This window comes from Mastomys coucha, unplaced genomic scaffold (assembly GCF_008632895.1).
Source record: "Mastomys coucha isolate ucsf_1 unplaced genomic scaffold, UCSF_Mcou_1 pScaffold5, whole genome shotgun sequence".
In the NCBI taxonomy this organism is placed as follows: domain Eukaryota; kingdom Metazoa; phylum Chordata; class Mammalia; order Rodentia; family Muridae; genus Mastomys; species Mastomys coucha.
Window position 1 is genome coordinate 50368057 of NW_022196911.1, and position 20350 is coordinate 50388406.

At 48.1% G+C, this 20350-nt stretch overlaps 1 protein-coding gene across 2 annotated transcripts in view; it reads right to left on the reverse strand.

The window, feature by feature from the left end:
• Fat2 (FAT atypical cadherin 2) overlaps positions 1-20350 on the reverse strand; it is an 89948-nt gene that overhangs the window by 65662 nt on the left and 3936 nt on the right. Inside the window, exon 2 of one of the 2 annotated variants that reach the window (XM_031351604.1) lies at positions 963-1021. The exons of the other annotated variant lie outside the window; for it this stretch is intronic. The gene's annotated coding sequence lies outside the window, so the exon portion shown is untranslated. The remainder of the gene's footprint in view (positions 1-962; positions 1022-20350) is intronic. 2 annotated transcript variants of the gene reach the window in all.

The window sequence follows — 20350 nt, forward strand, 5'->3', positions numbered from 1 at the left end:
GGAGAGGGAGAGGGAGAGGGAGAGGGAGAGGGAGAATGAGAAGGATAAGTTCAGGGCCTTGCACCTACCAGGAGGCAAACTGGGAACTGGATGGAGCTTCTCAAGTCACTGGCTGGGCTGCTTCCCCTGTCTTGGGCTTAGGGACACCTAGCTCACCCCTACCCACTGCGGACAGAACTTAACTCCAGATAGGCAACTCCTAGACTCAGGAAATGTCACAGCCAAAAATGGACCTCAAAGGGGCTCTGTACTCCTGTGCAAGTGGGCAAAGAGTCCCATTCTAGAGATGTGGCTTTAGCCCGCTCATATGGTAGGTGGCCAGGTCTGAACTGGTCCAAGGAACTGGTTCTCCTTGAACTAATCTCCTGACTCCTCTGTCCTCTCTACTCCTCTGTCCGCTTGCTGTGTCCCATAGAGCCGAGCCTGCTCCAGAGAACCAGGGATAGAAGCTAACTTGGAAGCCCAGTGAGAGGACTGAAGCCCAGTCTGCCCCTGGAAACCTCATTCCCAGGGACACCCTGGCTGTGGGCCATGTGTGGAGCATTCCTGGGTAAGACGGGACAGACTCGTTTTTCTGGTTATCTTGCTCTTCAAAGACACCGAAGAGTTAAATTTCCAGGGCAAGGGGGAAAGGAGAAGGGCGCTACCTCTTCTCAGAGTCCTCAGTGAACAGGGCACAGGGTTCCCTGACAGCCTGCAGGAAATGTTTCCAGATGGGAGGCAGGAACGAAAAATCCACCTGACCAGGGTTCTGGAAGCCTGGGACAGAAGAGGGGCAGCCCACCCTTCTAACTTCAACACCATGTCTGCAGCTTAAGACCTTGTTGGGGCGCCTGGAGTTAACCTCAGCAAAAGGATACTGGATAGAGGCAGACACCACACTTGGAGGTCCCCAAATCAGTGTTTCTCACCCTCGTGCCCACCCCCTCACCCCCCAACCCCCCATGCTGCCCGGTTCTTACCTTACTTATTCCGTCCTGCAGCACACGCAGAAGCCATCCAGGAACTCCGCCCCCAGACTCTAAAGCAGGAGGGGACCCTGAGTCACTCAGACCCCAGCTCTCACAGGATTGTGTGCTCTCTGAAGTTGAAATCCCGGGAGGAAAGAGCCCTTACCCCAGTAAAGAATCCTCAGCTCTGCCAGGTGCTTGCAGCCCGCCCTAGCCGCTCTGCGTGCCCCGCTGTGCAGGGCGCTTCCTGTTCCCCTGGGTCAGCACCAGCAATGGGCAGGTCCCAACAAGAGTAGGCTCAGCCGGCATAGGCGCCAAGCCGACCCGTTAAGATGCACTGTAGGGATGAGGTGGCCACAGGGTCTCTCTGGAGGATGAGAGGCAGAGAGATGCACCCTCTGGGGTGGTAGCTTGATGCAGGTACCCACATGCAAAGTATAGGATTGACAGACAGCCACAGTAGGCAGGCAGCCTATGGAGGGAGGACACTGTGCCCACACGTGGCTGTTTCCTGGCACCTAGTACCAACAGGTGAGCATGCTCTCAGGGTATAGAGGCACCCAGGCCTCCCTATCTTACCCTCTGAACCTCCCATACCCAGGAGCACTACATGAGACTTCTTGTAAAAATGCACAACAGTTCATATCTTCATATCATTTACCAGTTAAAATTTTTCTAAGTTTCCCATAGTTCTTAGATTACAATCTTATCACCTTAGGATGGTGTAAAAGATCCTGGAACCACCTGGTGATGCCATCACACTGTTCCCCAAGCTACTACTGGATCTGCCTTTGCCCTCTGCAAACACATTCAATGTTGGAGCTACCCAAGACAGTTGATTTTGTGGCTCCCTCCACTTAAGCCTCTCTCACAAGACCCTACTTTTCTTCTCATGATGCTCCCTGACTCCCATTTGAAGCAACCCCCCCAATACTGCCTGTGTCACTTCAGGGTCTTTAGCATCACCCTGTTTATCCAGTGACAGTCCTCCCCCACTGAACATCGGGCTTCATGAATTGCTCCTTACTCATAGTGGGACCCCCATTGGGTGGGGGAATCAATACTGGGTGCACACCTAGCTCAATTGATACCAGCTGAAAATGGGAGGCTCTGGACCTAGGGAAAGTCATGGGAGAACAAAATGAGATCTTTGGAAATGGTCCTCTCTGTTCAGAGCAGGGGGGAAATACAGGGCTGGATAGATGGCTCAGAAGTTAAAAGCACTTGCCTAAATCCCTAAGGACCAGTTTGATTCCCAGCACTCACATCTAGTGGCTCACAACCACTTGTAACTCCGACTATAGGTGACCCAACACTCTCTCCTGGCCTCCATCAGCACGGGGCTGGTGGACACAGATGCACATATACATTAAAAATAAGATATATCTTTTTTTTTAAGAGGAAGGAAAATAAAGTCCCACAGGAAGAAGGGGATTTGCCCAGAGTTTCAGAGTGAGGATGACAGCCAGGGATTTTCCCCCAACTGGGCCACCAGAAGATGATGCTATTTTCTTAGGACCCTAGTCCTAGCGCCATCTGTCAGCCAACTGTATTGCTGAGTCCGTTGCTTGATCTCTGGGAACCTTGTTCTCCTTGTCTGGAAGATGGGCTGTTGAGAGCTTCTTACCCCCTGGGTTTTAGGAAAATAAAGAAAAGTTGCTAGCACAAACACACTGCACAGGGCCTGGTGCCTGCGTACAGCCTGGTGAATGTCTCATATTCCTAGTTCTCAATGAATCAGAGCCTGGGATGGGGTGAGGTTGGGGCCCACTGACATCTCTGGAGAGAGTCCAGCCTGGGCCCCAGTGGAACAGGAAGCAGGTCTCGGCTTGCTGGCCCTACTCCATGCTCTTCTGGGAAGCTGCTAGCGGGTACTTGTCTGGGGTGGGGCCTGGCCCTCCCCAGCTCCCCAGGCCCAGACAGACAAGTAGGGGACACAGGCAAAGGGGCTGACTTTGGATTGTCATGTGGAGCTATCATACACATCTATTTGTGAGGACCAACCCCTTGAGGACCCCCTTGAGGTTCCCTTGAGGACCAATTGAGGATACAAATTCGGCTGCCTCTGTGTGAGACCCAGCCCCACTTCACAGAAGAGGAACCAGCTGTGTGGCCTCAGGTAGAGGCTTGCTTTCGCTAATCATTAGTTTTCCAAATTTATGGAAATAAAGTGGGTGAGAGTACAGATGTGAGACCTGGTTTCCTGGTTCTCTTTCTTCTTTAATAATTTTTTATTTTATGTGCATTGGTATTTTGCCTACGTTCATGTCTGTGTGTGAATGTCAGATTCCCTGGAACTGGAGTTACAGACAGTTGTGAAGCTGCCATGCGGATGCTGGGAATTGAACCCAGGTCCTCTGGAAGAGCAGCCAGTACTCTTAAGCCCTGAGCCATCATCTCTCTAGCCTCTGAGGCCTGGTTCCCAATATCATCCAGTGCCAGCATGTCTCAGTGACGGGCCCATCTTAGTAAAGGTGAGTTTGTGGAAAAGGAAGACTTCTGGTATTAGGTGTCCTGCCCTTCTCTAGCTGATCTTGCATCTCCTCATCTGCAACACAAAGCACAGGGTTGCTTATTTGCTTGCTTGTTTTATTTTTTAAACTTCCAATCTTTGTTACATTTATTTATTTATTTATTTATTTATCTATTTATTTATTTATAGAGATCAACACACAGACACACATATAGATACACACACACACACACACACGATGCAAGGGAAGGGAAGGGAAGGGAAGGGAAGGGAAGGGAAGGGAAGGGAAGGGGAGGGAAGGGAAGGGAAGGGGAGGACTCACAGCACATATGTGGACATTAGAGAACAACTTAATGGAACTGGTTCTTTCCTAGCAGGTGGGACCTGGGGAACAAACTAAGGTTATCAAGCTTGGCAGCAAGTACCTCTATGTGCTGAATCATCACATCTGCCCTGGCTTGTTTTTATGAGATAGGGTCTTGTGTAGCCCAGGCTCGCCTCAAACTTACTATGTATCTATGTAGTCAAGGGTGGCTTTGAACTTCCTATCCTCCTGCCTCTATCTCCCAAATTCTGGGATCATGGGAGTGCACCATCACCTGGCTTATGCACTGTTGGGAATGGAACCCAGGGCTTTGCACACACTAGGCCAGCGCTCTACCAAGTGAGCCATGCTCCCAGCCCTGTTGATATAGGATTTTTTTAGGGGCTGTGATTTTGGTCATCCTGTGTGTGACTCAGCTCCCAGTTCCTCGGAACACTGCTTCTGATGTTCAAGAACTTCGTGGCACTGAATTTGGTACCACTGATCCAGAGTGTCCCAGATGATCCCTTCCCTGGGGTCAGCAATCAGTCCAAGCTGGACTTGTGGAGGGCATTCTACACAAAGGAGCTGCAGAGTTGTAAGGTCCCTCTGGCTCATTCAGGCATGGCTCTGGCTCATCAGGCATGGCTCTCTGAACTGTATACATAGAGGCAGCTCCAGCAGACATTAAAGGAGTCTCCTAGAGGCCTTGAGAGATTTCACCAGCCTTGGACCCATATGTACACCAACTAGTACTGCACAAATCCTAGGTCAGATCCCTGAGAAGGTCCCCTAGCACCCCAGAATCTGAGCTCACCAATTCACTGTGTGTTCTCAGCCACATACATCAGCTCCACTCCACAGACCTCTTTGTAAGTGTTGTGTGTAATAGGTTCAGTGAGGTAAGGATGGCTCAATGGTTCCAGGGCTGTTTCTTACTCTGAAGGTAGAACTTTCTTTTCCTAACAGAATTAGGCTGATGAATGAACAACCTGAAGATGACTGTGTTGTGAAAAGCAGGGCTGGGGCTTGAGCCCTGCCCCTCACCTGATAGAGAACTCAGGGCTGAGCCGCATACTGGGCTGAGCCGCATGCTGAAGGACCCCTAGAAGTCCTTTCCACTCTGACAAGCTGGCTCTGCTTGCCCAGCGTCCTGAGTCCTGTCAGAAGAGGTCTGGGGACATCTGGTCTGGTGTGCGGTGATCTTCACGCCTGTCACAGCACATGCAGCAGCCCGTGTATGGCGTGTCACTTTAAACTCCGGGAGTCTGTGACTCTGACTGATGTCTGTTCTATGGAGAGATGGATGACTCAAAGCCAGACCAAGCCTCAATTGAAGGAGCACCAGAAAATGCTCCTGTCTTTCCTAGAAATACCAGAGCACAGAGCAGAGGGACATCCGGCCTCTGTGTAACACCTCCCCCTTTTAAACTTTAATTGTTAAGTGTTCATACATGTATATCTTATATGTTGAGCATAAGGCTCCCACCTCCACATCTCCTATACTTTTCATACCCTTCTCGTTTGTCCCCTTTGACCTCTAGACAGTTCTACTCCTACTTTTACTTTATATAAACATTCATAATCTTATACCATACATTAAAATCTAAAAACCACAAATGAGAGCAAACCCATATTTGACTTTTTTGGAATGGACCTAATTTTTAATATGATTATCTCCAGCTTCATCTATTTTCCTACAAATGATATAACTTTGTTCTTGTTTATGGCTGAAAAAAAAATCTTTTTTTTTTGTATACACATTTTCCTTATCTATTCTCTGTTGATGGATCCCTGAGTTGGTTCTATGTCTTAGCTGTTGTCAATATTGCTCCAATGAATGTGGTACATGTCTGTGACACATTGTCTTCATCCTTTGGGTAAATCTCAGGAGTGGTATAGGTGGGTCATGTGGAAAACAAAACTAGATAGCCACATGCAGAAAGTTGAAACCAGATTCCTGACCATCTAGCTGCACGAAAATTGTCTCTAAATGGATCAAAGACCTTAGCTTAAGACCTGGAACTCCGAAACCCTTGTGGGGGAGGGAGGGAGGAAAATATGTTCTTACCTAGGCAAAAACAGAGACTTTCTGTGTAGCCCTTCAAGGGCCAACAACCTCCCTTTTCCCAGCAGAAGGCTGATGTTAACGAGCAGTATTTCCAAAGCTCCTAAGAATCTACATGTTGGAAGGATAAAACCGACTCCCACAAATTGACCTCTGACCTCCACACACCTGCTGTGGTACACACACACACACACACACACACACACACACACACACACACAGATGAACAAATACACACATGAATAAATGTTAAGGAAGGTAGAAAGAAAGACCTTGCCTTTTACTCCAGCTCTCAAGGGAAGGAAACAGGCTTGCATGGCTGCCCATGACACCCTCCCCCCAGTTGCAATAGGGCTTACCCCTGAACAGACTCCCCACTTCTGGAATCTGATGCATCTATGTATCCAAGACAGCAGGAGTGCTGGTTGATAGCTCAGGTGCTGTTTAAACTTGGAAAGTCTTTTCCCTCTTCTCAAACCCAGGGCAACAGCAGTGAACTCAGTGCTGCAATGTTCTTAGGTCCTGCTTCTAGTGCCTCTTTTGGTCTGGACATCCGGTGCTAAGGATGATTCTAGTGGCATTCAAGAGGAAATCCTAAATGTATTGTTTGCTATAGCGGGGTGGGGCTGATGAGCAGGGAGTGTGCCTTCAAAACAGACTGTAAGTTCTGCATAGTTGTCAGCCATGAAGTCTAATCTCTCTGTCTCTGTCTGTCTCTGTCTCCCTCCCCCTCCCTCCTTTCCTCCCCTTTCTTCCTTTCTTTCCCTGGTAGCAGAGAGCCTTCCAGGGTGTTTGAGGAGAAGCAGGACTGTTTTGAGAAAACTAATCTAACACCAGATTAAGACTTTCCTACTTCTTTGTGCTGGGCAAGAGCTCCCGCACTGCCACCTAAGCCAAAGGGAATTCTCATCTACAAAACCCAGAGGACTCAATCCATCTGTTAGTTTGTAGGCAGCCACTACTGAGTGTTTGAGTAAAAACACCAAAGGCCCTCGATGCAGGAGTGCAGACAACAGCCAGTAGATGGATCACATGACCTTGAGAAAGACACCTGGCCTTCATTTACTGGAAATGATAAGAACTCTTCTGACCCACTTCCCAGGGATGTAGGAGGACAGATGCAATGACAAGAGGATGCACAGAGTGAGGAGGCAGGTGGCATCCTTTAGGACCAGCAATGTATGGAGATTACAGCAGCCCCAGAGGCTTTCTTAGGAGAGGATCTGGAAACATCAGCTCCACCCATCCCTGAGACCAGAAGGATGAACAATCACTCAAAAGGAAGCTGGCAGAGTGGGTAGCATGCTTGCCTAGCTTGTAAGAAGCCCTGGGTTCTACCCTCAGAACTACATAAACCAACCTGGCTACAGAGTGTGGCACAGAAAAGAGTGGGATTGGGGAGGGGCTGCTCAGGGTCCACTTATCTACCATGCACCATAGGCTCTCCCAGGGCCCAGGAAGATGTCTGAGCTTCTTTATCATTCAAATAAAAAAAAAATCAACATTTAGATCGAAGACAATGGGTTTTTGATTTGTTTGTGGGGAACGCTGTTTATTTATTTTGAGACAGTCTCCTGTATTCCAGGCTGTTTTTAAGTTCACTATGTAGCTGAGAATAGTTTTCAACTTCTTATCCTCCTGCCTCCATCTCCTGAGTGCTGGGAGTACAGAGACACACCCCCACACCTGGGTAAATGATGATATAGGTTGAACCAGAGCTTCATAAATCCTAGGCAAGCACTCTGCCCCATCTGGGTCCCATTCCCAGCCCCAAAGACAGTGCGATCATAGACAATAAAATGCCCACCCTCATACCAATGTTGTGTTAAAATATAACTGTAGTTAATTTGTAATTGTATGATTATTTTAAATGTTTTTTATAGAGGAAGGGTCCCCACAAAGGCTTTATACTTGGAGTCTTCAAGAGTTGGAATGCAATTGTGTGGGCGGGGCATATGAAGGATGCTAAGAGCTCCCAGGCATGTGAGTTTGGAAGAAGAAAGATGATGGGGGGGGGGGGCAATGGGTCAATTGTGGTTTCCGTGCAGGGTCTCCTCTGCCAGATCCATTTTCTGGCTCACTCAGAGCTCATGAAGTAGAACTGTCTACCTGGAGTTCTAGAACAAAGGATAAGAGAAGCTGAACTTCTTTTTGCTTGTGGGGGACTACATTCTTGTGGAGAAAAATGAATTATTGTGGAAAGGGTGCAGAGAGATTATATGATTGTGTCCTTCCATGAAGGTGAGATACAGGGAAACCATGTAGGATGGGCAAAAAATGTCCTAGAAGGGAATTCGGAAGGACGGGTGACCTGAGAGCAGGATGCTGTCAGAGTGAGGAAGATAGCCATGCAGTTATCTTAAGAAAGAGGGTTCCTGGCCAAAGACACAGGTAATGCAAGACTCCGAGGCAAGGGCAGAGGGGTGTGTGGGGCAATGGAAGGAAGAAGGAATGAGGGTGTCTGTGTGAGCAGAGAGGTGGCCAAAAGCCCTGAGTCCAAAGAGACTTGCAGAGAGTAGGATGCCACTGTCAGATCTGAGTGACAGTTACACAGAGAAGAGTGTCCATGGTGGTGGACCAGTGCCTTAGCTCTGTGCCCACAGAGAAGAGTGTCCATGGTGTTGGGCCAGTCCCTTAGCATTGTGCCCACAGAGAAGAATGTCCATGGTGGTGGACCAGTGCCTTAGCTCTGTGCCCACAGAGAAGAGTGTCCATGGTGGTGGGCCAGAGCCTTAGCACTGTGCAGGGCCTGAGGAGATGGCTCAGGCAGTAAAGTGCTTGCTATCTAATCATGAGGACTTGATTTCAATCGGGAGAGCCCACATAAAAAATCTGGCTGTAGTAGAGCACACCTTGAATTCCAGAGGCAGAAGCAGGAGGATCTGAGACTCCCTAACCAGGCAGCCTGGTCTAAATAGTGAGCTCCTGGCCAATAAGAGACCATGTGCTGTAGATTATGTCCTGGGGAATGACACCTGAGGTCATCCTCTAACATCTGTATGAGCATGTGTCCACACATGTAGTATACTCATACATACACACACACACACACACACACACACACACACACACACACACACACACACACACACACTGATTAAAATAAACAATCTGCACTTGGATGGTGGTAGTGAATGCCTTTAATTCTAGCACTTGGGAGGCAAAGGCAGGATCTCTTTGAGTTTGAGGCCGGCCTGGTCCACTGAGTAAGTTCCAGGACAGCCAGGGCTAAATAGAGAAGACCTGTCTCAAAAAATTAATTAATTAATTAAACAACCTTCAAGGGTGTCCTATGAAGCCAACTGGGAGGATCCAGTTCTATTTGTAGCCTGTGACAGATCATCCTATTATTTGGTGGTTTTTTTTTTTTTAATCCACCATTTGTTTTTTTTTTGTTTTTGTTTTTTTTTTTGTTTTGTTTTGTTTTGTTTTTATGGTGAGTTATTCATATGACAACTCTAAGAAACTTTCCCCCAAACCTGGATTTCAGCTCCTCTTTGCAAAACTGGAAGACATGGCCTGGGGCTCTTATGTGGCACCAGCTGACTGGCACTGAGTGGTGAATGCCTCTGGTGGATGCTTACTGATGCCCCTCCTCAAAGCCAGTTTACATGTGGATGAGAAGCAAATTATTTTCCCATGTCTCTCTCCAACCTGAGCAGAGGGGCAGAGCCCAGCTATAGCCACGCCACCATGAACAAGCCCAGTCTCATCTGATAATGGAAGTTAAGCAGGGTCAGATCTGAGTAGGACTTGAGTGAGAGAAAGCCAAGCTCAGGAGGACTCTCCCCTTTCCTTGTAGTAGCTGGACACCCAGAAGACTAACAAAGACTACTGCCTCTTAAGGAAGAGTAGCTGTGTGTGAGCTAAAACTGCCTGAGCCAGGGAGAAGCCTTGCCCAGATGCTCTGCAGAGATAGTGGAAGGGCTCTTCAGACCCACCCACCCCCACCTATTGGCCACCAACCACCCCACCACTCCAGGTCCCTCTGACCACCTTCCCCCTCCAGGTTTGTGGGGAGCTTCACTGAGAGTGATTTTTGAGGTCAGAACTCGAAGATCCCTGCCTGGTATGTACTAACCAAGGGTCTATGGGCAGAGCCCCTCCCCTGGGGTCTGAATTTAGACTCAGAGACTCGTCTACATCTTCAACTGTGGAGCATCTGGCCAAGTAATGACTGGAGGACCCAGGATGTACCGAGGTCTATCTCATAATTTCAGGGGAATTATGAGATAGAACAGCTCTGTAGGAGTAGAAGAGCTTTTTTTCCGGGGAAGGTTTCACTATGGAACCACAGCTGGCCTGGAACTCACTACATAGACCAGGCTGGCCTTGAACTCCCAGAGATCTGCCTGCCTCTGCCTCTTCAGTGCTGGGACTAACCACATTCATTGAGATCTTTGTTAGAAAGAGCACAGAGGCCAGCTGTGATGGCATACACAACATTCAGTTAGGGGATCCGTTGCGCAGCACTTGGAGGAAAGCTGGAGGATCGAGAGTTTAAGGTCATCTTGGGCTACAGAGAGTTAAACTCAAAGAAAGCCTGAGCTCCATCAGACCCTGTCTCAAAACAAAACAGAGAGAGGAGAGTAAAGAAAGAAGGAAGGAAAAAAGGGATGGAGGGAGAAAGGATGGAAGGCAGGCAGGCAGGGAGGCAAGCAGGCAGGAAGGAAGGAAGGAAGGAAGGAAGGAAGGAAGGAAGGAAGGAAGGAAGGCAGTCAGGAAGGAAGGATAGAAAGCAGGAAGGATGGATGGAAATAAAGAAGGAAGGATGGATGGAAGGGAGGGATGGAGGAGAAAGAAAGGATGGATGGAAGGAAGGAAGGGGGAGGAAGAAAAGATGGATGGAAGGAAGGGAGGGGGGAGGAAGGATGAATGGAAGGGAGGATGGATAAATGGAAGGGAGGATGGACAGAAGGAAGGAAGGGAAGATGGATGGAAGGGAGGATGGATGGAAAGAAGGATGGATGGAAGGGAAGGAGGAAGAATGGAATGGAAGGAAGGGAGAGAGGAAGGATGGATGGAAGGAAGGGAGCAAAAAATGGATGGAAGGAAGGATGGATGGATGGATGGATGGATGGAAGGGAGGATGGAAGGATGGAAGGAAGGGAGCAAAAAATGGATGGAAGGAAGGGAGGATGGATGGATGGAAGGGAGGGAAGGAGGGAAAGAAGAAGGAAGGAAGGATGAAAGGGAGGGAGGGGTAGGGAGGAAGGAAGGAAGGAAGGAAGGAAGGCAAGAACATGAAAGAACAGAGTAAAACGCAGAGGCCAGCAGACCTGCTGAACAGGCCTCTGTCTCTTGCCTCTTTGATTCAGCAGATCCCTTTGCAAAACAGTTGAGTCTCCAGACCTCAGGTTCCGACCTGGGTGGCCTTGGATAACTTAATCGCTAGGCTTGTCTTTCGTCTGTTAGGATGGCTGTCATCAAAAAGACTAAAGACAACAAGTGCTGGTGAGGGTGTGGAGGGAGAAGCCTAGTGCGTGTTGTTGGTGATGTAAACAGCAGGGAGGTTCCTCAAAGAACTACAAATAGAACTACCATATGGTCCAGCAGTCCCACCTCTGGGCGGGCATCCAAAGGAAATGGAATCAGTCTGCCCACCCACGTTCGTGGCAGCACATTCGTGCTACCCAATGGAAACAACCCACGTGTCCATCATCTGATGAATGGATAAAGACAATATAGTCTGTACACACAATGGAATACTACTCAGACTTTAAAAGGGGGAGGGGCTGGTAAGATGGCTCAGCAGGAAATGTGTTTGTCTCCAAGCCTGACGGTCTGTGTTCTGTCCCCAGGATCCATGTGGTGGAAAGAGGGAACTGACTGTCACATGCTTCCTAGGGCATGCATGGATACACGGAATAAATAAATAAATAAAAATGGAATGGAGCTAACATTAAAAAAAATAAATAGATAAGATAAAAAGAAAATTTTATGCAAATGTACTGTTGAGATCTCATGGGTGCAGCCTTCCTATGATGTCCAGAATACTGTCTCACAGCAGTGTGACCTGCAGGCTGACAGCAACAGTTGACACGCCAACATGGATTCGAGAAATTTCACAAGGCCCCAGTCCTAGATGAAGAGCTACAGGCAAGCAATGGCTAATGGGGGAGGAAGAATTAATTTTCTCCAATTCATCTTTTCTCAATGGTTATCCAATCCCCGTGGTCAGCCTTAAAGGCATGTATGTACGAACAACAATGCTAAATGGATTCAATAGGGTGTGTGTGTGTGTGTGTGTGTGTGTGTGTGTATAAAATTAGAAAAGAGGTTATGAATCTGAGAGAGAATAGGAGGGAACACAGAAGTAGCAGAGAGGGAGAGTGAGGGTAGAGATGATATAAATACATTACAATACATTGAGAATATGAAATTCTCAAAAGAAAATCAAATAAAAAAACAAGATTTTGAAGAAAGAAGGAAACCCCATCATTCCTAACAAGGCAGATGAAGCTGAAGCTAGGTGAGGCAGAGCAGTCACGGAAAGCCAACACTGTATGGACAATTTCACTCACAGGGAAACTCTAAGGTTGAATCAACAGACTCCAAGAGTGAAGTGACAGTTACCAAAAGTTCTGAGTGTGAGAGACAGGAAGTGCTGATCAAAAGACACTGTATTTCAGTTAGGAGTGAGTTCAGGAGATTCACTGTGCAATAGGTGACTCTTAATTAATAAGGAACTAGAGCTGATCCTGGTGATGCACACTTGTAGTCCCAGCTATTAAGGAGGCAGAGGCAGGAAGATCACGAGTTCCAGGCCTGCCTGGAGTACAGAGAGAGTTCAAGGCCAGCCTGGACAATCTAGTGAGACTCTGTCTCAAAATAAAAAGTAAGAAGTGAGCTGAAGTGTATGTCGCTCAGTGGCGAAGCGTTTGCTGAGCATGCACCAGGGTTTAGGCTCTCACTCCCCAGCGCCCCTCCCCAACTCACACACAAATCATATACTTGAAAATTACTAGGAGTAGATTTTACATGTTCTTACTGCAAAAAAAATGTCATGTGTTAAATAACTTCATTTAGTTTTATTGATTTAAAAAAAATAGGACTAAAGCCATATCTCAGTGCCCGAACGCTTGCCTGGCATCCACAAAGCCTTGGATTTGACCCCACAGCCACAGAATTATATTTTTAAGTAGAAAACAGTGTGTGTTTGTGTGTGTGTGTGTGTGTGTGTGTGTGTGTGTGTGTTCAGGATGGGGATTGGGGAGATGGTTCAGCCTACTAAATGCTTGCCTTGTAAAAGTCCTGAGTTTGGTTCCCCAAACTCACATCAGTGTCAGGTGGGTATGACAGCCCACCTGTAATTGAGTGCTTGGGAGGTTGATGTGTGATCCTTGAAGTAAGCTTGCTATCAACCTCCCTGGATTAGCAAGCTCTGGGTTCAAGTGAGAGACTCTGTCTCAATATATAAGGTGGAGAGAGATAGCATCTACTTCTGGCCTCTGTGTGCACACACAGAGATGTGCATGTGTGTTCACGTGTATGCGAGCTCACATACATGTGAACACTCAGTTCATACACACATAAACTCTCAACACACACTCATACAAGAAACGAGCTGAATCCTCTGGTAACTTCTGCAGTTTGGGGCTAATGACCGCAGTGAACATCGTGCATGAATGACTTAGTAGTCGCTGTCTGAATACTGTTGTTTGCTCTTGTAAACTGCTATGAAGACCATGCTAAAGATACTGGAAAAGGGTGGCTCTCTTTGTCTTCTTCAGCCTCTGTGATTCCCCATCTCTGGCACCTCAAGCCTCAGTGTTCCCATTTACCTCCCCGGAGGATTGGGGGCCTGAAAGACTTAGTGTGAAAAGCATTTGGCAAGAGGCCAGGTGAGATGCTGATGTAGCTGACAAGTTGAAGTCAGTCCTACCACAGTACATGCTCAAAAATTTGTGGAATGTGGGAATTCGCCACACATCACTGGTCACCAGTGTGCCCAGGAGCTCTTTGGGAGCAGTCCCAGAGACATAGGCATATGTGCTTGAGATTGCACACACACACACACACACACACACACACACACACACACACACACACACATGCACACACCTGCAGGCCTGCACTCTCTTTGCAGTGATTTGTTTCAAAGGTGAAGAAGCAGCCTGAGAGATATGAATTCTTCCAGGGTTTCAGAGGGGACAGAAAAAGGGCATGAGCAGAGGAAATGCTACACATCGGCTGGGGTCTCAGCTCCCTGCCAAGCAGGTATACAGCCCTGAATCTATCTGCAAGGAAAAAAGGAGAGAGATGGAAGGAGGGAGGAGAAAGGAGAGAGAAGGAGAGGGGAAAGAGGAAGAGGAGGAAAGGAGGACCAGGGGAAGAAGGAAGGGAGGAAGGGGAAGAGGATAGGAGGGGAGAAGAGAGAGGAGGGAAGACAGAGATATAGTCTGGCCACTTAGATGGCTTCTGGTGATGGTCCTCCTGACCCTGTGTGTTGTCCAGAGATATGCAGGGTGCCCTCTCTGCTCCATTTCCATCTATAAATGAGCTTACACTAGAGCTTCCTGCTCCAGTTTCCCACCCTCCCACCCCCCACCCAGATACAGGGAGTGGATGCCGTGTCTTGTCCTTGCTCCTTTACCCACAAGCTCCTCGGTGGTGTGGCCACTCCTTGCCAGGTTCTACCTCCAACTTTGGCACAGGAAGATGTGCCAGGTAGGGCAAGGAAGTATAGCTCAGCAGTCATGTACAGACGAGTCCTGCCTTGGCCCATGGCTTCTTGGTGACTTTCAGCCAATGAGGGGACCTGACCAAACCTTCGTCTTTTTATACATCAACCAGGAAATAAGCATCAGGCTGTTAGGAGACCAAACAGGACAGGATGTGAACAACACAAAGCCATGCTTGGAACCTTACAACCCCAATGGCATGGTTGTCACCAGAGGGACTGAGTGATCCCGGGGCAGAGTCCCTCATTCCTTAGAGCCCAGCAACCATCGGAAAGAGGATGAACTACCTATTCCCCTAAGTCTCTGAGCCAACCCTCCCTTAAGCCATCATTAGTGATGCACTGAGGTCCAGGGGAGGGTGGAGACATGCAGTTCTCAGAGGCAGGTGACATTAATTGAACATTTACTGTAAGCTAAAACTGTGGTGAGCACATAGTACCTTCATCTTCAGCAACCCTGAGTTTAGTTTTGTTCTGGAAAAGACTTCTGAGAGCCAGCAAGATGGCTCAGCAGGCGAAGGTGCTTACTGCCAAGCCTGACGACCTGAGTTGGATCTCAAGAATCCACACAGTGGAAGGAAAGAACTGATTTCTGCAAGTTGTCCTCAGACCTACACACACACACACACACACACACACACACACACACACACACACACGACATTGATGGGACACACATAAGTAAGCCACCTTTCTGATCCCACAGCCACGCTGGAGTAAAACTCACATTGCCTGTGTGTCTAACTGTTGCCCGGCCTGTCTGTTCATGCCCATGGGTTGGAAAGAGCCACCAGGAAGGGAGAGGTTCTGTGGTCCCTCCCCCACAACAGGAATCCTAATACCATGGGACTGCTCATACCAGCAGATTCTCAGCCAAGGCTCCATATCCAATCCTTCCTTGAGTTCCCTTCTCTCCAGCCTGGCCCTGCCTAGCCTTCTGTCCATCTGTCCTCTCCCTCCCCTGAGCAGGGCAACTTAGAACAGAACCAGGCAGGCTGGCTGGTCACAGCAGGTAGAGAACAGTCTTCTAGCAATGAGGAAAGAGTGCACACTGGGCCAGCAGCCCCCGGTGAGTGAAGGGTGGCTTTGGAGCATCCTCTGTTGACCTAAAGGTGCTGGACCTCAACCACACCCCCTCCATCTCAGGACTCTGTACATCCTAAGTTCCCTTATCCATCCTAAATATATATCCTTTCCATTCATCTGTAGACACAGGAGTCAATGGATCTGGGGAGCAGCCTTTGCTCTGCGAAGCAGGCTGTTGTGGTAACCAGGGGTTAAAACATAAAAATCCCAGCCCCACCCCTGATCTATTGACTCAAGATCCTCAGGGGTGGGGCTCACGAATAGGAGTCTAACAAGTTTCCTGGATGATTTTGGTGTGCCTGGCATTGAGGATCTACTGAACAAGGCACACAGCTCTTTCTTTAGGGTCTTCCATCGGGCCGTACTCCGTCTGCATGGCCAAATCCCAATTGGACAATGTGAGGAAGGGATTTTATAAAAAAGACTTTGATCTTCGAGGTCAGACAAGGGATTTGGTGTGTTGGAGATCACAGCCTTTAAGAAGCATGATTGAGTAGGGGCGTGTGCTGAGGTTGCTCAAGTGGGGACAGATCTTCTCCCTTGGTGATCTTCTGGGTGCTCTTGTGGGAACACAGGACCTTGGCAGACTCAGAAGTCGATCACTCAGAAGAGTGGCTGGGAGGGAAAGCAACCAACCTCACATATCTGAAGGTCACCTGGATTCTGAACCTGTACCTGTTGCATCCATCTGTGTTCGGGCCCCAGGGGCAGTTGTTTACCTCCCTGAGACAGAGTATGTCCACCTTCAGAGAGTCCCAGCCCATGAACCATGGTCCTCTTGCAATAAATAGAACTTGACCTGAAAAACGATAACCCTCTGAGCATGAACGCACAGCACAGCTCATGGCCCAACAGAAACATGAACAAACTTTCACCCGAGATTCCTCATAGGACCAGCACAGCTCATCATCATTATCTCCATCAAACAGCCCAAAGAACCAGGACCGATGCTGGGCAGTGGTGGCGCATGCCTTTAATCGCAGCACTTGGGAGGCGGCAGCAGGCAGATCTCTGAGTTCTAGGCCAGCCTGGTCTACAAAGTGAGTTCCAGGACAGACAGGGCTATATGGAGAAACCCTGTCTTGAAAAAATACAAAACAAAACAAAAACAAAAACAAAAAACCAACAAACAAAACAAAACAAACAAACAAACAAAAGAACCAGGGCCGAATGCTTAAGTCTACTGGGGTGTGGTTGTGTACTGGAATACTATGCAGCAAAGAAGAGGAATCATTGTTCTTAGCACTGTGCAGATGGATCTTGTTCATGGTGTGTGTGTGTTTGTGTGTATGTATGTATCTGTGTGTGTGTGTGTGTATATTGTGCTACAATTAGTATATAAAGGTTAAAATAGGTGAATTGAAGATATGATGAGTTAGATTAGGGTAAAAATTACCCTCAAAGGTGTGGGAGCAGTTGGTACCTCAAAGGCACACAAAGTGGGGTGTCTGGATGGAAGGTATGTTGTGTTTATCTTGGAGTTGGTTAGTTTTCACTAAATTGAGTGTTTATGACTCATGCTCTTTTCTGTGTGGATATCATATTTCATTAGAAAGGCTTTTAAGCCCTAGTAAGTCTTCAGAGGTGACTCTAATAGGGAAGAAGCCATGTAAATGATGGCAGCTGTCTAGCTGGCTGTGGACCAAGTGGGGTCTCTTCCTACCCCCAGGAACCAGGAAGGAGGTGGTACTCAAAATCAAGCCGCATGGGACCTGTACCAGGCAAGGCAGGGCTACGGAAACCAGGGCTCCACAGTGCCATACCCAGAGCCTCAAAGCCCATGAAAATGTACTTCCTCAGCCCCTGCCATAGTTGACTCCTCTACACATAGAATTGGCTGCTTTTCTAAACATCTGAAAAGTTCAACTCTGATCTAGGGGCCCCAGAACTGGATGGTCACAACAAAGCATCTTTAAAGGTCAGGTTTAGTTTAGCGACTCCATAAACTCATTGGGCCTCCCTCATCATCAGTGCACAGCCTGAGAAGGAAGGTATTGCCATCCTGAGGTGGCCAGCTGGATATGGGTCACACATTACAAAGAGGTAACTAGGATGGCAAGGGACCTCGGGAGGGCTCCTGGGGCCCTTGACATCTGCTCTGGGCTCTGTTTGGGCCCCAGTTTCTTTTACTTTATTAAAACTCAGCAGCTGCAGTATACATGTGCTCTCTTTTTGAAAGTTTATGAACAGAACTTTAAAAGTTATAGTAGACACTAGCCAGGCCGTGCGCCAGGGCTTGATAGGAGGGTCCAGCAGGGCCAGACTACTGGGCTGAATCCAAGGGTCTGAGATCCTGGGAGTTGAATCAGTTCCCAAGATTTCAGGATCTCCTCTTCTCTTAGAGCTGCTGACACACGGTGTTCAATTACCATGAGCCCGTAACTCCGTTAGCTATGACATGTGAGTGTAATAGCAGTGTGCTCCTCCACTGAGGTGAAAGTAAGTGTCCTGGACTATAGAGATGGACAGTGACAATCAGGCCAGGAGTGGCTGCAGAGCTCACACACACATGGAGACTGTCCTGGCACCACCCCTTTGCTTCCCCAACTGATCTCCCAAGAGCCCAGAGCAATACAGTTCAGGACCCTTGGGTCCCAAATGTCTTGGGAAGACCCAAGGGGGGTGGGATAGACAAGAGCTCTGATTCCAGGCACGTGAATACAAGCAAGCCAGCACGCTCTCACAGGCTGACGTTATCCCACACAGACGTGTGCCGTCCTGCTCGCCCTGGCCGTGGGCATAGGAGCCCAGGGAAGCTGGTGGATCTGCTGCTGCAGCTTCCACCCAGCCTGCCTGAGAAGAGCGCTGCTGCACTCTGGCTGCACTGGTGGCCTTGCACTGGTCACTGTGACCTCAGGACTAGGAATGTAACTGAGCAAGGCAAGGAGCTGCTGCCCTTCTGCAAGCTTGAAGCTACAAAATGCTCAAACGGAGCTCTTCTGGACTGCAGGTGGCAACGGGTTTAGACACAGGTTTTGAGTTAGTCTGTGGGTAATGGCGGCATATAAGACCCCAGACTAGCCTATTCAGGACAAGATATCTTAACTTTTATTCTTCATCTTCATTCTCAGACAGATGTGCCTAGCAAGACACCGGGACCTGAGCTTCTTCACGGTCTCTCAGTGCTTATAGAGGGCAAGTCACACATAGCCCTGTGGTATAATGTCCTTTTGCTTTTAAACCTGTGGGGATGGGACCCAGAAAAGTGGCTCGGTGGGTAAAGGCACTTGCCACCAAGCCTGACAACAAAGGTTCAATCCCTAGAGGGAGAGAACTGACTCCCAAAAGTTACCCTTTTGTTACCATGTGCACTATGGCACTCCCTCGACCACACACACACAATAAATAAATACATAAATAAATATGTAATGCAAAGATCTGCAGAGAGATCCAGATGGACTGAGCCAGGTGGATTTGCTTCAAAAAATATCTGGGCCAGAAGCTTGGGAGAGGCTTGGAGGAGGCATGCTTATTAAAGGCAAAGGATGGGGAGCCTTAACACTGCTTACATTTGTATTTATGAATGATCCCCCACTGTCTATACTTTAAAATGTCTAGGCAGGCAGTGGTGGTGCACACCTTTAATCCCAACACTTGGGAGGCAGAGGCAGGAAGATTTCTGAGTTCCAGGCCAACCTGGTCTACAGAGTGAGTTCCAGGACAGCCAGGACTACACAGAGAAACCCTGTCTCAAAAAAACAAAAACAACAACAACAACAACAACAACAACAACAACAACAAAAGATTATAAAATGGCTATGTTCCAGATATGGTGGTCCATACCTGTCACACCAGCACTTGAAAAGCTGAAGTGAGAGGGTCAGGAGTTGGAGGCCAGCCTGGGCTACATGGTGAGAGACTCTGTCTCAAAAACAAAAATTTTAAAAGTGTCTTTTAAAAAAAAAAAAAATTGGCTGAGTGTAGTGGTATACGCCTTTAATCCCAGAACTCTGGAGGCAGAGGCAGGTGGATCTCTGTGAGTTCAAGACCAGCCTGATCTACAAAGCAAGTCCAGGACAGCCAGGGATATATAGAGAAACCCTGTTTCCAAAAAACACCAAAAAAGCCAAAAAGCAAATTTGACGGCACATTTGTATAATCCCAGCACTTGGAAGACTGAGGTAAGGGGATTGTTCCAAGTTTGAGAGGCCAGTCTGGGCTACATAGTGAGTTCCAGGATGGCCTGAGATAGCAAAAGGCATTGTTTCAGCACACGAAAGCAAGTAAACAAACCAATCTGCATGCCCTTCATAGTCCAGCTCACTCCGCTTCGTACAAGCACGGGCCCTATACTTGAAGGCTGCCTGCTGTGTCTGTGCTTATGCCCCTTTCTGTCTGTGGGATGTGCTCTCCTCTGCCTTTCCTTGTCAACCACCTGGAATCTGGAGCGCTCTCTGGTCTCTGTGCCTGCCTGAGCTTTCCTACGTTTTATTGCCCACCTTGAGGTGTTAAACCATCTGTGTGTGACCTGTCTCTTTCAGCTATTATTATTTTGTTTTATTTGAGTCCGGGTCTCATGGAGCCCTGGCTGGCCTCCCCAACTTTATGAAGTGACTCTTAGACAACAGAAGCTGGGTGATGGAGTTGACATTTCTGAGTCTGTCCCCACAGTGAAAACAAAGGTGACAGGAAAATCCAGGAGAGGACAATGAGGATGACCATGATGTATATGATGGTCTAGCCTGGAAATATGCACCACTTAGGGCTTAGCTAGCCTGCATCCTCTCCTCATTCACATCCCATGACTGCAAATAGCTTGCTGTTGGATTAAAAAATGACCCCAAGC